General features: G+C 33.7%; 1 long non-coding RNA gene and 1 pseudogene across 2 annotated transcripts; both read right to left on the bottom strand.

Moving 5' to 3' along the window:
* Positions 1–2,129: 2,129 nt before the first annotated feature.
* LOC147295458 (uncharacterized) lies at positions 2,130–5,274 on the bottom strand (annotated as a pseudogene).
* A 4,085-nt stretch (positions 5,275–9,359) lies between these two features.
* Positions 9,360–12,336, bottom strand: LOC147295457 (uncharacterized). Of its 2 annotated transcripts, XR_015120657.1 has the most exons (3): positions 11,887–12,336; positions 9,702–10,462; positions 9,360–9,604 (listed from the first exon to the last, which is right to left on the bottom strand). It is a non-coding gene; the product is annotated as an uncharacterized LOC147295457 (long non-coding RNA). The 2 variants fall into 2 exon arrangements; XR_015120656.1 differs by having other exon boundaries at positions 9,702–12,336.
* Between the last annotated feature and the right edge of the window lie 5,032 nt (positions 12,337–17,368).

Genomic DNA, 17,368 nt, shown 5'->3' with positions numbered 1-17,368 from the left:
AAAGGTGGTTCGTCGTGAGCTGTCAGTTGGTTTTGTTTCTACCCACGATCAGCGCGCTGATATTTTTACAAAGGGGCTGTCTTCTCCACGCTTCTCACTTCTGGTAAACAAACTTCCAGTCCGACCACGGCCTCTCAGCTTGCGGGGGTGTAATAGAGACCTATCCTAACCCGTCTAAACCACCTGCACCCAAGCCCATCCTCTTAGTCATATACTGCACATGGGATAAACTCTATCTCAGCTACATAACAACTCTATCCTATCTAAAGCACTCCCCTGTTTTGTATTTCGAATATATAGAGTTTTACTTGTGCACATGTACTGGGTTTCTAATAAATACAAAGGATTAACCTCAGTTTAATTGAGGCTTTCAATCACACTTCTGTTCACTCTTATAGCTTGTACTCACCAATTAATTATAAACATACCAATTGATTGATAATCAATCGTGTCAGAAGTTGATTATTAGGCCAGTAGAATGGTCCTCGCGACAATCAACTTCATCTGTGGCATATTAATTGGAATTGGAAATCATTAACACTTCAACTGTGATAAAATAAATATACAAATATAATAATTTTAGTAAACACTTAAAATGATCATTATTTAATTAATGATTAAATAATTTTACTCATAAACCCACATTTTAAAATATTTTTAACTACAAACCTAGCCAATTAAAAAATTAAGTTCTAGTCCAATCTGTTCGTGTATGCGCGGGTGGAGATGGAAATTTGCACTACCGAGCGCATTGCATCTGCATATTTTTAAGTTACAGATGCATTTTTTTAGCTTACAGATCGATGACATTTTTTAAGTTGTAGATGCATGTTTTACTTTGCAGATATTTTAGATTGTAGTGCTCGGTGAACTTGCAATTTGGATTTATACTTAAGTTTTAGGCCGGTTGGGGTTTGACTTAACATTATTTCTTATTTCGAGCTCCTAATTAGAGCACCTTAAATAATTTTTTTTTTTTAAATGATGATTGAATGTAAATTTAAAATGTACACAGATTATCAAAGTACAATTTAAGAGTGTCCCACAATAACTTCATTATTTATCTTCAAATATGAAATCTCTCATAAAAAAAGCCTAAATATCATCATCATGTTCTCTAGATTATGCGGAGCAAAAAAATTTGTGGTCAACAACATACCGTTTGGTCAAATCTAACGTTGTACGTATAGAAGCTGACAAGTTAGTTGATTTCTTAAGCAAGATTTGCTTCAGTTAATTAATGTATAAAAGCTTTCTTTGTAATTCTTATAATTAAGGTTAATGTGCGCAATCCCATTGCCAAAAAGAAAAAATGTTAATGCGGGCATTGTATCATCTTCTTACTCTAGTACTGTATTAAAGTTTTTTTTTTTTTTTTTTTTTTCCTCAAAGGTACTATATAAAAGTTTAATTCAACACCAATGGTCCAATGCAGTTGAAAGTTCAGCTAATAGCTAAATAGGTAGACAGTTAAAGCGAACTTTCTGTTAAAGTGAACCGAAGACGTAGACAGTTACCACATCAGTGTCTCTACGTCAGCATCCCCACTTATTTTCTGATTTTTACTTTATTCTAAGATTTTTTTAACTTTCACAAAATAGATTCTTTAACTTTTAAAAATAGATTCGTCAGCATCCCGAAATGTGTTTCGTAAAATTCTATGGACTCACTCAAGTAATAAAATTTCGACGAAAATTTCGAAAATTTTTAAATTTCGACAAAAATTCGACGGAAATGACGAAAATTATTATCAAAATACGGAAATTTTGAATGAAACTTCACCATATGTTTATTTAACATATTATCTACTACATTGATAAAAAACATTGAAAAAAACCAAATTATATGGTAGGTTTCATGTGATATGTGATGAATATAATGCGCGCTGGAGGTAAATACTGTTAAAAAAATGCTTCACTAATTAATAATTACTTCAATAACAGCTCAATTTTATTTTTACTATAATATTACCACATGAATTACAAAAGTAATCAATACCACATAGAGTTTCTAGGATGTTCAAAATTTCCGCTGTCTTCAGTATCATCATGTCCAGAGTAAGTGTAATGTGAAGAATAATTATCCCAAGATACTTCTCCAGCATAATTTTGCATGTAATTGCCAACATGCTAACCATATGGATCAGGAACCTGTTGTGGTTGAATTTGCCCATAAGCATACTCATTTGAAGAGTTTGTCTCTTGTTGTGCCAATGAGTTACTATCAGACTCAACCAAGTAAGGCAGATGTGGTGGGTAGAATATTGGAGGGTTTTGCCCATAATTGTAATTGTCACTTCCTACCCCCATAGAGCCAAAAGTGGTGGATAATGAATCCTCTTCTTCTTGTGCCAAACTCTCATGACCTCTTTGTCTGCGACTATAGTCTTTTCCTATGGCACCAATTCCTGGTCCGGCACGCCTACTCCCATGATCCTCATCTTGTGTTGCATGTGTGTAGTGTGCTTCGACAGAAAATGGGCTCATATACTCTTGAGAATGTCCAGTGACATCTTCATTTCCACCACCACCACCACCACTACCTCTACCTCCACTGTTGGTAGGAGTGCCCGATTTTGTGCTAGAGTTGCCTGATCGAGAAGGATTAGTGGGAACTGGCTCAGTACGATGTGTCGACCTTGGTTGCATAAGTTCATTCAAACTTGTAGTAGGGCTCACCTCCTCATTTAGAACTCTGTCCACATTGATACCTTCCTGACGTGCTTGAGCTGCAATATCAGGGTCTGGATTGCCTGCATCATCATCTAAATGGAGGGGCCTAATCCACTGATAAAGCTGGTTTTCCTCCACATCATCATCCCCTATAGCAGTATCATATATATCCAGCGGATCATATTCATCAACGCGATCCTCCTCTGCTTTCTTGTCTCGAAGTGCAAGCCTCATATTATAGTAGCAATATACCATTTTTTTTAACCTACTATATGAGAGCCTGTTTCGTTGTTTGGTGTGTATGAGTGCGAAAGTGCTCCAGTTTCTTTCACAAGCTGATGATGACGCCGTTTGTGATAAAACTTTGATGGCTAACTTCCTCACAGTAGGCGCATCACTCCCATACATGATTCACCATTCACCTGAAATGAAAAATTTGTTTGTGTAAGTGTAACTATAAAAATAAATAATTAAGTTAATCTAACTAATACAAGTAAGATGTATACTCACTAGGAGACATTCGTGATCTAGCGGCCTTTGCAGCTCGCTCTCCGAACATTTTCCGGGCATCTTTAAAATATGTTAACTAGATACAAATACAATACAAATTATACAATATCAATCAAATAAATAATTTAAGACAATCAAATTCTATAAAGTATTAATATTTTTCGTAAGGATTCTTATGGGCCTTATGGTAAATTATTTTTACCTCATTTCCAAATTGGCCAACTTCTGGTGAATAGGGATCCAATTTGGAGACTACGTTGTGCACAGCCCGAATAAGTTCACCATCATCTCCAACGCCAGGTCTATATTGATAGCGATGATTCAAATTAATAATAGGCTGCAACCATGCATCAAGTAAATATAGAAATATATAATTAGTAATTTAGTTCATTAATTGAAAGCTAAATCAATTAAAAAAAATGCGGAACCAAAATAACAAATAAATTATTGGGTTACCTGCTGCTTGCAAATCGTGTTGTAACGTTTTAAACCATCGATCGTTGATGATTTTTATTACCCACCGTGCACCCTGTTTTTTTTTCTCTAGCTCTTCCTTCACGACACGCATTAACTCATAAATTGATCCCATTGTAGGATACACTTTTGTGTCGATAATACGTAAAACTACGTAGAGAGGTTCAAACAGACCGCACACCTTATGCACCTGTTGCCAAAAAGAGTGATCAATAACTATATTTTCAACCGTGATGCCTGCATCTGAACGCCGGAAATTGCTACGACCCCAATCATCACTGGTGAACAATTGCTTCAGCCCCATCATCTTACCATACAAACTATCTAATGCAATATAGTTTGTAGCAAATCGGGTGGCACCATGACGAACAATATCTCCCTTCGTGATCTCTCGCATCTTTGCCAACAACCAATTATGGTTGTAAATATAATTCGTGATCATTCTGGCTTTTTTAATCACATTAGCAATCTGCTCTTTCTTCCCCATCTCTTCAAACATTAGATCAATGTAATGTGCTGCACACGACGTCCAGTACACATTGTATTTGTTCATTAACTTCTTACCTGCTTTGACAAATGCGGAACCATTGTCGGTCACAACTTGAACAACATTCTCCTCTCCAACCTCCGTGATTACATCCTTCAGTAGCCCATAAATATATTTATGATCCTTTATGCAATCTGAAGAATCAACAGACTTAAGGAATACCGACTTCCCTCTTGAGTAGGCCATGAAGTTTATGATAGACAGTTTGGTTGGACCTGTCCAACCATCGCATATGATTGTGCAACCATAAGTTGCCCAATCGGCCTTCAATTTGTTTACATGCTCTTGCATTTCTTGAAACTCCTGGTCCAAAAATCTGGTGCGTATCTGATAGGGTGTTGGAGGTTCCACTCCTACTCCTGCCTGTTGACATCCTATCACCAAATTTTTGAAATGATGAGATGCTGCTTTTGAAGGAGGAACATTTTCATATATGAAGAACTTGCTGATCAAGCGTTGCATCCCATCTTTGATTGACCCTTCGGAAAAGAGATTTTTAACACTATTTTGGCGTGCTTGAGCTGTCTTGTACAAGCTTGGTGCTACTGGAGGTGTTGGTCGTGATTCCCTCATGCTTGATCCTCTTCGCATCTGTGCACCACTACTAGACCCAGAACCTTGTCCCATGTTTGGGACTTTATGTAAGTGTTCCATCTCCCATTCTGCTGCTCTAGAGGCTCGAAGTGCAGCCCGAAATTCTCTTCGCTCTTGAGGCCCCATATCATCATTATGATCCTCATCATCATCATCCTCATCATCATCACTCAGCTCAATCTGACCTTGTCCTCGAAGCTCTTCTCTGAGCTCTTCCATCCTTTGTATTTTTTTGCTTTTTTGGTGTTGTTTGTGATGCATCCCTGCAATGATGAATTGTTTCACTTCTGGTGGGACACTATTGCATCGCTGCACATTGTGTCCAGGATCCATATCACTAAGGTGGTATTTCAAGCGTGTCAGTCCAGCACCCTTCATTACAAGGCCACAATATTTGCATATTGAACCTTGTCTGCCACCCGGTAGTGGATCGGCATGATCCCAAGCTGGATCACGTGATCTCCCTCCACTGGCCATTGAATTCTAAATTCCTAATAACAAAAAGACATACACAGTAACACAAGAACAATAACAATTAACAAGAGAGTTAAATTCTATATTAATATCATATCAGTATATCACAAAGAAATTAATATCATATTAGTTATTAACTTATTACTAATTAGTAATTTCATATCATATTGATATTACCAATTGGCAATTCCATATTACTAATTTTGTAATTTCATATCATATCACCAATTTCATTTCCATATTACTAATTTCATATTAATTATTAATTTATTACCAACTCCATATTAATTTCACTAATTCTAAATTACCAATTCGGCAATTCCATACATGATACATATTAGATTCATACTATTAACAAATCATACAAATTCCATATTAATTATTAACAAATCATACCAATTCCAATTCCATATCATATCACCACTTTCAACTTCCATATCAATATTTATATATCATACAAATCAAAATCAACCTAAAATTATACAATCAATTCCAAAATTATACGATTAAAGATTCAAAATTAACCAAAAATCATACAAATTATACAAAACAAAATCAACCCAAAATCATACAATTAATTCTAAATCTATATAAATCAACCCAATATCAATATAATTTATCTTATATAAATCAACCCAAAATCATATAATTAATTCTGATCCTTAAATATTAATAGGTAATGATAAATTGATAATATAAGATATTAATATAAGATAAATTGATAATATTAATAGGTAATCAATTAATCATACAAAATCATACATACTTACAGTTACAAATCAACCCAAAGTCTAAAACTCCAAACTGATTTCGGGGTTAACTGGTTAAGACTTAAGAGAGAGACTCGGAGTGGCTTCGACTTCGAGGTGGCCAGGCCGGATGCTTCGAGGTGGTGGCCGGAGACAGAGCAGTCCGAGAGCACAAACAGAGAAGATAGAGAGAGAAGAGAGAGCTGGATGACTTCGTTCAGCCTTCAGTCCAGTCCGAGAAGACGGAGGAGAGAGGCGAGCCGGCGGCGATGCAGATCGAGAGAGGCGAGCGACGGCGCTGCAGATCGAGAAGGGTGTGCGACTGGCCGACTGTGCAGGTGAGAAAATGAGGGTTACGGGTTAGCTGGGTTAGTTGGGGTCCTGGGAAATTTCCACGAAATTTCTCTTAAATTTAGAAAAATTTGCTCTTAAGGGTATTCGAAATTTCGCCCGAAATTTCGCCGAAATTTCGAATATTTCGCCGAAATATTCCGAAATTTTGTCGAATACGTGTTAAAATTTCGGAACCCCTTAAAATCGAAATTTAATCCCTTGGACTCACTTGAGTTTTATTCTCTCGAAGTCTTAAAATTAAATTTTAACTTCTATAATTTTTATCAATCTAAATATCGCAAAGTACAAAACATGCGACGAAAATTAAGCGGAAATAAAATTTATAGAATGAAAGATAATTACCAAAATTCCTAATTTAATATTAAAACAAAATTATCAAAATATATTTAATATTAGTCTTAATTTAAAGTTGTCATTTTCAAAAAAAAAATAAATAAATAAAGTTGTCATTGAAATATTTATAATGATAGTGCCACATTAGCTCCATTTTGAAATATTTGATGGCAAATGAGAAAATTGTTTAGTTTGGTTAATGTTTGCACACAAGTCTCATAATCTGAATAATATTTTTGCAATAAAGCATTTTTATCGTTTAAGAGAAACTAGTAAACATCAATATTTGGCAGGTTACTGCAACTAGGAAATTGAACCATGCATTTGGACCCAACTTTCAAGTCCAACTCAAAGTTGCAAACTTGCAACAAGTGTTATTTTAAATAAGGAATAATTTCAGCAAAAAGACTCATACTATACCCATTGTCACCATTGTCATAGTTGAGGATATGACATTCATTTTGTTCTAATTAAGGATTCTAAATTTTTTATTTGGCTCAATTAAGGGTTTCAGTAAAAAAATACCAATTTTGAGGAGCAAAAACGTCTCTTTATCTAAAAAATTAGAGTGCTAAAATTATCCCTTTAAATAACTACCATTGGGCTTGCTATAATTAAAAGATAAAATTTTCAAATTTTCAAATAATTAAATATTATATCAAATTACTCTATTTTACTCGATTTGTATATCAATTACCCAGCAAACTAGAGAACGTAGTGTTAAAGAGCTATTGATTTTGTTAAGCGATCAAGATCATCTCATCTACAAGAGGTTCATGGATCGTCTTCATATATGGCATCTGTAGTCTTACCGGTGGTCTGCAGCCCTATAGCCTGTGACCCGGCCCAAGTACTTTAATGAATCTGGTTCAGTTCAAGTGTTCAACCCTCTTTATATGGGTCGAATTCGGGCCTCAAGGCCCTCAACTATGGAACACGGCCAACCAAGCAAAACAAAAATTGCCACACAAAAATTGCTATATGTATACAAGAAGAATCTGTCAACACAACCAGAAGTTGAAAGAGTATCTTTCATTTGTTGCTACTCATATATGTGACATCTCCAGGCTGAATAATTTGCCTGAAATTGATTCTGCGACTACATATAAATATATAATAACTGATCAATTAAGCTTAAGTGGAAACCAAACCACCACATAATTAAACAGATTGAGTAATAAGTTGTTCTCTACGTCTTTACTCACAATTAATGAATGAGAGGAGAGGATTCTTTTTTCTTTTTTCTTTTTGTCTGAAGATGAGAGAACTGTTCAAGTGGTAGAGTTTAAGCCATAATCTAAATTTCATAATATTTAATTATTTATGGACAGCATCAAAAGCACTGTGACATTCCAAGTACAAAATCTGGTGATTTAAATTCTTGTGATCCAACAAAAACAAAATTAATATATATATATATATATATATATATACATAATGGTTTTATATATGCAACAGACTACCACACAACATGTATCTAAGTGTGTTATTTGTATACAAGTTAACCATATTGAGAGAATGAGCGGAGCTTAAACCATACTTTGGATATAGCCATATAGGTTCAATTAGGCCACCAGTAAAATTAAATATCTGGAATTTAAATTCGGAGCTGGAGCCAAGACCAACATTGAACTGTTTTACCTCAATTGAACCTACCCTACGGCCGAAGTCTGAACCCGAGGAAAAACAGTAGTACTGTATGTTAACCAAATTACTCAAGTTTCACTTAAATGTAAAGGTTATAAATTGGGTTTTTGACACTTTAACCACGTAGACTTTCGAGTCAATATCAATTTACTACTTGAATAAAAAATAAAAAAATTGAACTACATTGCCACCTGGACTTTCAATTTATTTACAATGACTGATCTCCAATTTTGTCAGTATCTTTGAAAAAAAAAAAAAAGCACGTGTATTCACTACAACAAATATGGGCAACACTCACCATTTTTTTCCTACATCTATTGCTCCATTAGCAACTAAATTGAGTTGGCTAGACCAATTGCCACTATACAGTCACTAAAATGCTGATGGTTGTACAGAATGGGGTGGCTACTGGTCTTCAGCACCCCCAAAAATAGTATGGTTGGCTAACTTCATCAAACCTGACATTGATGTAGACAGCCAGCAAACCAACTAATGTGGCAGTCCAATGCTAAGTGAATCAAACCATTACTGTTTTGTGGAAGCGTTAGTGGCTGAATCGAGTCACCTTAGAGAATGGTTTCTGAATTAGTTGCACAATTCATTACTGAAGTGGCTTAGGAACTGCATTTTGCAATGGATCTAGCTACTAATATTTGCAAGCCTCACCTTCATTTTATAGTTTCATAAAAGCTGCCTTTTGCAATGGATTCAACCACTAATATATAAGAGCCTTACTTTCATTTTATAGTTGCATGAAAACATATATTGGAATAGAAATTAATTTGAAATTTATGAATTTGTAAATTAAGCACGTTCTGCAGTACATGATGTAGAGCATTTCTTTTATGCTATTCTTGGAAAATACAGTATGTACTGCATGATTTTCAACCTGTATCATGTGCATTTCCAAAGGATTGGAAAATACATATATACTAAGAACACTTGACACACAAGCGAGTTTACAAACAAAATCGGAAATTAAAATGGAACCAATTGTACCAGATAACCAAATTGAAGCCAACTGCATATTTATATATTGTAAGTCAACCATTACATACCATAAAATACTTTTAAGTGTTCCAAACTTGTTGACCAAAACATACTAGACTTATCAGCCTGCCATCTCCATTACATCACATATTAAAAATCATTCCCCTAAACAAAAGGTCCAAACGGAACCAAGTAGACAGATCAAAACATTGAACACATCATCTTTAACCAAACTTGCTGTTATAGACCAAGACCATCACCTAAGTAAAAAGCACCAAGTTCACTCAATTTCATCTCAAGGGGACTATGTTCACTGAACTAAAATACCAATCAAAATACTAGAAAAAGCTTTCTTACTATGATCATATCACCCTGCTCATGGATTAGCTGACATCTCTTCTCCCTTGTCAGAAGTGGCCCTCATTTCAAATGTAAATTAACTGTATACAAGCTGCTGTGATAATGAGCATATAACAAATACAGAAATCTGTAAGAGAACCAAAAAATCATATTTCAGAGTTAGAAACATGCCATTATCGAAGTATTTAATTAATAGAAGTGAAAACATACCTTTTGATCATTACCATAAAAAATGAATGGAAAATCATCAACAGACTCTCATGCTAGTCCTAGATCTTCAACCTTATTTCATAGTTTTGATTCAATCTATATGAATAAGGAAAACATTCAATCTAAAAACAGAAAAGTAATAGAGCATAGCAGGGTTAACATGCAAAGTGGACCTTGTAAGTACATTAAAACATATATAGAATCAATTATAACACCTAAATTCTCAAATTACTTACACAATAATAAAGAAAATCATTGGACACCTAGAATTAATTATAAAGGACTAGTTAACTACGTCAACATTCCAACTAATTGGACACATTAGATGAAAATTGATAAGATAATAGGGGAAGAAGACAAACATACAAAATACTAAAGCATGAAGCATGTAAACAGAAAATTAAACTACCTGGGAGGTCCCAAGCCTCACACTTTCTGAGATAAACAACTGCTACAACTTTTGACATGAAACTAACCAGAAACCCTTCAACATAGATAACACTTTCTTCATATGTAGGATTAAATTTGAACTCAGGAGGAAGATTCTCCTGCATTGAATTTTTATTAGTTTGATCGATTAGAATCCCAAACCAAGTACTGAATCGTTAAATAAATTGAGCAAAGCAGCACCTCCAGATCAAAAAAATAAATAACCAAATAATCAATTTATAATCAAAGAACAAGAAGCATCAGCCTGAAAGTATACCTACAAAAGTCAACCAGAACAAGTGAGAAATACAGTTGAAAACTTGAAAAAGCATACCCCACAAGATAAAGTCCCAACATTTATCCTTATTAAAATGTTGTTGAGTAAAAGAATTTTATTATACTTCTAATTTGCACGCAGAATATAATGGTTTTTTCCTAACAGTATACATACAGATCATATATAATGATGGTATATATGCATATCACACAACTCTTGTTATGATTTCCCCTAGCCTAGCAACTGCCCTTGCATATATGTGCATTCCAGCCTATGTGAACAAGAAAGAGTAGTTAGAAAAAGGAAATTAATCACATTAGTGCAGACCAATGGCGTACTCTATCATAATATTGAAGGTTCAAAGCTAAACACATGACAACCTATGAGTGGAAAAACTGAAATCAAGCGGACCTACTAAATGTCTGAATTGCAGGAACATGTAAGATTTCAACGTAGAAAACTAATCAGAGATACTAAGATTGCACGAGGAATAAAATCAGTGGGCAGAATAATGAAAGTATTCACCTCACAAGGAAAATCACATAAACACATTTAATTGTATAATGACTAAGTCCTTCACCATGTGAAGATGTAGCAAAGCCCAACAAGGTTATATGCGAGTAAAATAAAGTGTTGAGTGCATCTGAACTTAAAATCATATCTTCAGGCATTGCATAGATACATCAAGAATCATGAAGCATTGAACTGAAAATTAATTTACTGTATTTGAGCCAACAAGCTCTACAGCTTTTTTATCATCATCATCACAGATATAGTTAACAATGTCCTGCTAACATTGATTTCAAGAAAAAAAAAAAAAATGTCAGTGATAAAGGTATTATAGAAAATGTACCACAGATTTCTTAGCGAGCTACCCCATATCTTAAAACTTTCATTAAACATTTAAGTCAGTATAAAAACTATAAGATTCTGAAGTGGTTATGGGTTAGAAAGGAAAAGGAAAAAACTAAGATAATGTCTCTCAATCAAGAATGTATCCACCCATAAAACATGGGCCAATCTGGGGAAGAGTGGGAAAATTAGCAGCTAACATAGCACCATCAGAATGTACAACAGGTGTCACTACACATCACCTGTAAATCAAATACTTATACAAAAATAATAATAGAAAAGATTAGAGATTTGCAAAGAAGAAATTAACTTGTAACATGAAAATATACACTTTTTCAGAAAACAAAACATCCCATCAGAAATCTAACATCCAGGCATTAAGCGAAAAAAAAAACTGCAAAGTACAAAAGTTACCTTTTCCTGCGTTTGGGCATTAGGGCTTCCAGGGCATCTTCGATTCTTTGGGAGAGGGAAATCGAGAGGTAGGGACGACAGAGAGGGAGCTGAGCGAGTGGCTGCTTGTATTTTGAAGTATTTGGGTTTGGGCTTTAGCGTTTTGAAAAGGTCGAGAGGAGAGAGCGAATGAGGGATTGTGCTCTTGGGTTTCGATGTAGAGGGCCATTGAGGCAGAGAAAAAGACAGAGATAGAGACAGAGAGAGCGACCTAGCGAAGGAGTTCGAGAGGGAGAATTTTAGGGCAAACTGATTTGTCAAAGTGAAGCGAAGCGGGTGAAGAGGGTGAAGAGAGGGATTGGGAAGGATTTTAGGCAAACTAACAATGAAGTAGACAGATTAGACCAACTAATTGAAACTCTCAATTCAGAGAGGGTGGTTTAGCACCTCCAGTGTCAATTAGGCGTCTCCCATTCCTCTCTCCCATCTGTTTGATTATTAGGGTCATATAATATGTTAAGCTACTCACATTAATTAGAAGGTTTATGGGTTGGATCTCACAGTGTATTGGAAAGTGTGCCTCAGCAACTATTAATTATTGCTTAACCCTCCAACTGTTATGCAATTAGTGATTTCACAATAGTGTAAATTACTTTTATTTCATTTCCCACTGTTTAAGCAGCTCCTGCTCAATAGTTGCACCAAGTACCATTTTTAATAATGGTTAGTTAGAATAATTAGTCACCCCATAAGCCATACCCATATACATTAGTTAGTTTTCACAAACTAAAAAGGGAGTTGCCATATGGGTCAAAGGCAAAACAGTATCCATTGACCAAATTTTTTAGCAATTGCAATCTGGAGCAAATTTGGTTAAAAAAAAAAGTGAGAATTGCTCACTTTTGTTGTAGTGATTTGATCAATTTTTAAGAAATATTTTGGTCTTTTTAGGTCCTTATGATTCTTAAAGCATTTATGAGCTTGTTTATTTAGACATGGAAGTTTAGGAGAAGAACCAGATCAATTTGTTGATGCATGAATAACCAAAGCCTTTTTGGCCAAAAAAAAAAAAACAAAGCCTTAAGCACTTTTGGAATGTCGTAGGGATTCAAAAAGGCCAAAATAGCCCTTACAAAATCCAAGTGGCAATGTGATTTTTTTTTTTAAGTGGTAAATTAAAATTGACCCAGAGTCTTGGTGGATAAAATGTAAACATGTTATAAATCTACGCACGTACACGTACGTAGGAGCTAGCAAATTATTTTTTTTGGCCACATGAGCTAGCTAATTATAAGTTTATAACTTTCAATATATTTATGTAGTGTAGGGAGCAAAACCGGAATGCCAACTGGCCAACAAATTAATCTAGTAACCAAACACAATAGTTATCACTTGATTTCAAGATCATACATTAATAGATCAAATAGAATTAGACAAAACTTTTACAAGTTCTCCATCTACGTACTCTTAATTATAACAGATTGTTCTTAGTTATATATCTATCTTAATGTAAGGTTGAGTGATATGATTATCTATTTTATTAATTTGAATGTCGGTCTTTAAACATTTCAATTCGGCACAGTAATTTTTTTCATTTCATTCTTCACTACAACTTTTGGGTAATCCTCCATGGCTGCATGCATGAGCTGTACGTTGTTTCTGAGAATTATGGAAGATACAATAAGTAAATATATAGGGTGGATACAAATAGTGTTTCAATTCCCCTTATAGTTTTGTCTCTTTCACATTCATTCAGCATTTATGTATTGTCACTACTTGGAAAAGCAAAGGACGATGTTATTAAGTTTAGATTGGACTTGGTTTCAACAATATATTATAGTAAATTAGGAAAACCACCTTCAAAGTTCAAACTCATATTTATTTAATTAAAATTCATGTTTTTTTTTTTTTATGTGTTAGACTATTGGACTAGTTGCCAACTTATCCACTTTATATTTATATATATATATATATTCTAGTCAACCTTTTCTTAAATTTAGATTTTATAAATATCTTTTATGCCCTCAACTACATGTTAGACGTTAATTTTCTTCATTGTTTGATTATTTATTTTTTAAAACGGTTATTATTGCTCTTTAAATTTTGGTGCTTTTAATATTAATTGATAATGGTGATCCTGCACTAATAAATAAATAACCACAATAATTATTCAAGAAACAAATGGCCTTGAAAAATAAAAAATGATATTTTTTTCCAGGTGGTGGACGAACATAAACAAACTTCAAATAATTTATCTTTTTTTTTTTTTTTGGGTTACATTAAAGGGAATTGAATCCTAACCCTTACTACACTCACCCTCATCACTTGGGCTAACCCTAAGAGCTAAGAAAATAGACTAACGTATAAAAAATAGACTAATAAAGAACCAACACAATTAAATTAGAAATATGCAAGGAAAAATTTTAGCAGAAGGCCTTGACATTTACCTCTTGTCTCAGTTGAGGATGCGACATTCAAAGTATTCTAATTAAAGACTCCTAGTTTACTTAAGTATCAATCAAGGGCTTTCCATCAATTCCATCATAACTGCCATTTAAAATTGGTCACGTGACCCACACGTGATCATTGTGGGGGCATAAATTCTAGCAAAAAGCCTCGACTTTTATCCCCTGTCTCAGTTGATGATGCGACGTTCAAAGTGTTCCAATTAAAGATTAAGGACTCCTAGTTTACTTAAAATACCAATCAATGATTTTTCGTCAATTCAATCATAAATACCGTTTAAAATTGGTCACGTAACCCGTACATGATCAATTTGTGGGGGCAAAAACGTATTTTCTCCTAAAAAATAATTATAAAAAATATATATCATTAATAGAATTTTCCACCTGCGCATTGACCCCATTTCCCTCTGCGACCTCTCTCTCTCTCTCTCTCCTTAGCCAATTAACTCTGAAATTGAACTCCACGAATACCTCTAGAAGAACAAGGTGCTCGCTGACGCTCTTGAGCTCTACCTAGACCTCGTCAACCACAATGTCGTCCCTTACATTCTCAACGTGCGGGTATGGGTGAGGGGGGTCGGTGGTGGGGAGGGTACTGAATCCTCCCTAGTCCCTCCCAAATTTTTTTAATTTTTTTTCAATTCTTTTAGTTTTTGTATTACTATTTTTTAACAGTGATTAAAAAGATGTTTTTCCCTTCACAAATTGGTCACTTGACCAATTTTAAATAGTGTTTATGACTGAATTAACATAAAGTTTTTGGTTGGTACTTAAATAAACTAGGAGTCATTAATTATAACACTTTGAATGTCATATCTTCAACTGAGACAAGGGGTAAAAGTCGAGGCCTTTTGCTAAAATTTTTGCCCCCACAATGGTCACGTGCATTAAAATATATTAATTAACCTATGTAATTGTTTGAGATATATACATCTTTGGGATCCATTACTATTCCTACAACATGCCAGGTTGTAGCAAAACTAACGCCACAAAAGTTGCCCAATTCCATTCACTTAATGGATTCTTAAAGTTTAGGAATTTTATCGGGGAAAAAAAATTGTAGCAAATATTAACTCCATAATAGCATAAGTTGTAAATAAGGGAAAACTAGTAGCTTATTGTTAATCTATATGGCATAGAATTTTAAATTTGGGTCTAACCTATTAATTAAAAATTTATGGTGTTAAACTTTGTAAAATATAAATTCTAGGGCTAATATCCCATTAGCCCTATATATTAATTATGGTTTGTTGGAGAATGATTTTTTACTTTTACCATGTATAGGGAGCTAGAATAAATGAATAACGGCTAACCAATTGGAGCACTGAGTAATGAAAATAAAGGACAACCGAGTGGGTGAAGTGGCATTCAATCGTAACCTGCATCGAGAAGAACTTACCTGTACCCTAAGAGATGCCACCTGCCATCCCCATCCCCCCTCTCTTTCTTTCTTTCTTTCTCTCTTCCTCTCTCTCTTGTGATATCACCTATCCCCTTATACGGGGATAGGTAAGTTATTTTCAACTTGCACCTCATGCAGCAAAGATACCTGGTTAAAGTCGCACGTCATTTTTTGTCAACGTTTATCATATGCGATGGGATAAAAAAAAAACACGTTAGATCATATGCGCAGCATATATATAATAATAATAATAATAATAATAATAATAATAATAATAATAATAATAATAATAATAATAATAAACTTGAATATGCATTTCAATTTCTAGAAGAAAAAATGCAAACATGAAAATGAGAACATCTATATCTTATAATAATTTCGTGATATAGATGTTGAAACTTATTTTATACAATTACACTAACTGGTGAAAAAATCATATCTCTTTTTTATTATTATAAAGCTAAGTTTTCATTATGAATGTGCGAATTCTAAATTTGTATCTCAAATTTTGATCTTAAAAATACATATGGCAGTTTGTTAATATCAGAGTCCATTTTATATTTATTTATTTACAATAAATAAAATATTAACAGATATACTAACACATAATTTGAAATTTAAATTTAGAATATATATTTGGTATTCATAACTGCACTCCTAACTAAGGAGGGTTCCAGATTTTTAAAGACTCTTTTTAAGTGACAGACTTTCAGAATTATAATAGACTTTCATAATTATAATAGACTTTCAAAGAGTTTTATAGACTTTTATAGACTTTCATAAAGTTTTATTAAAAAACTTTCATAGACATTGATAGATTTTCAATGACTTTTTGATACAAATATCATTGTGAAATATTGTAAAATAATAGCATCCGTATATCACAAAGGGCAATGAAAACGCAATGAAATAAAACAGAAGGGCAATGAAAAAGTAGTGAAATCAAACAAAAAATGACAAGTTGATGAAAGAATAATCTCCAAGAAATCAAGATTGTTAAGAAACCTACTAATATATTGAATGATCTAAAACTGGTCTTCAATATTTATCAAAACTTACTATTCAATGTTATATGGATAACGTTAAATTCAGGTAACGTTGACGAAAACGAGCTTCCAAGTGTGAAGCCAATTAAATTAAAAAATAAAATAATACATAATGAGAAATGCATATAAGTTTTAAAATTTGAAAGAAATAATGTTGTATTACTACTTAACATATAAGTCAAAAATTTAAATAATGTTGAACTAATCTCTTTATTATTGTATCTAACAGATAAATTTAACTCAAGTCATCCTTGAAACTCTCAACGTAAACATACAAAAAATAAAAGGGTGGAACAATATATTATAATTGACATGTTGTAAACCCATAAAACTAACTTCTGGAGCACTGAAGTCTGAAGTTAAAACCGTATATGACAGGTCTATTTATATGTAATGGCATAGTGATAAGACAATATAAGGAATATGTGTATCAATGTTGGAAGGGACATACACGCGCGCATGCAATGCTAAAGGAGGCGGAGTGAGAAAAGGGGAAGCCTTTTCTCAAAAGTCTTTCAAAGTCTTAAGGGAGAATGGAAGAGAAATAAGAAGATTTGGTATGTATACTTTAATGTCAAAAGTCTTTCAAA

Source organism: Dryas octopetala, chromosome 2 (genome assembly GCF_963921425.1).
Source record: "Dryas octopetala chromosome 2, drDryOcto1.1, whole genome shotgun sequence".
NCBI classification, from domain to species: Eukaryota; Viridiplantae; Streptophyta; class Magnoliopsida; order Rosales; family Rosaceae; genus Dryas; species Dryas octopetala.
The sequence above is the reverse complement of the archived record's forward strand: the minus strand, read 5'-3'. Positions and strand labels throughout refer to the sequence as shown.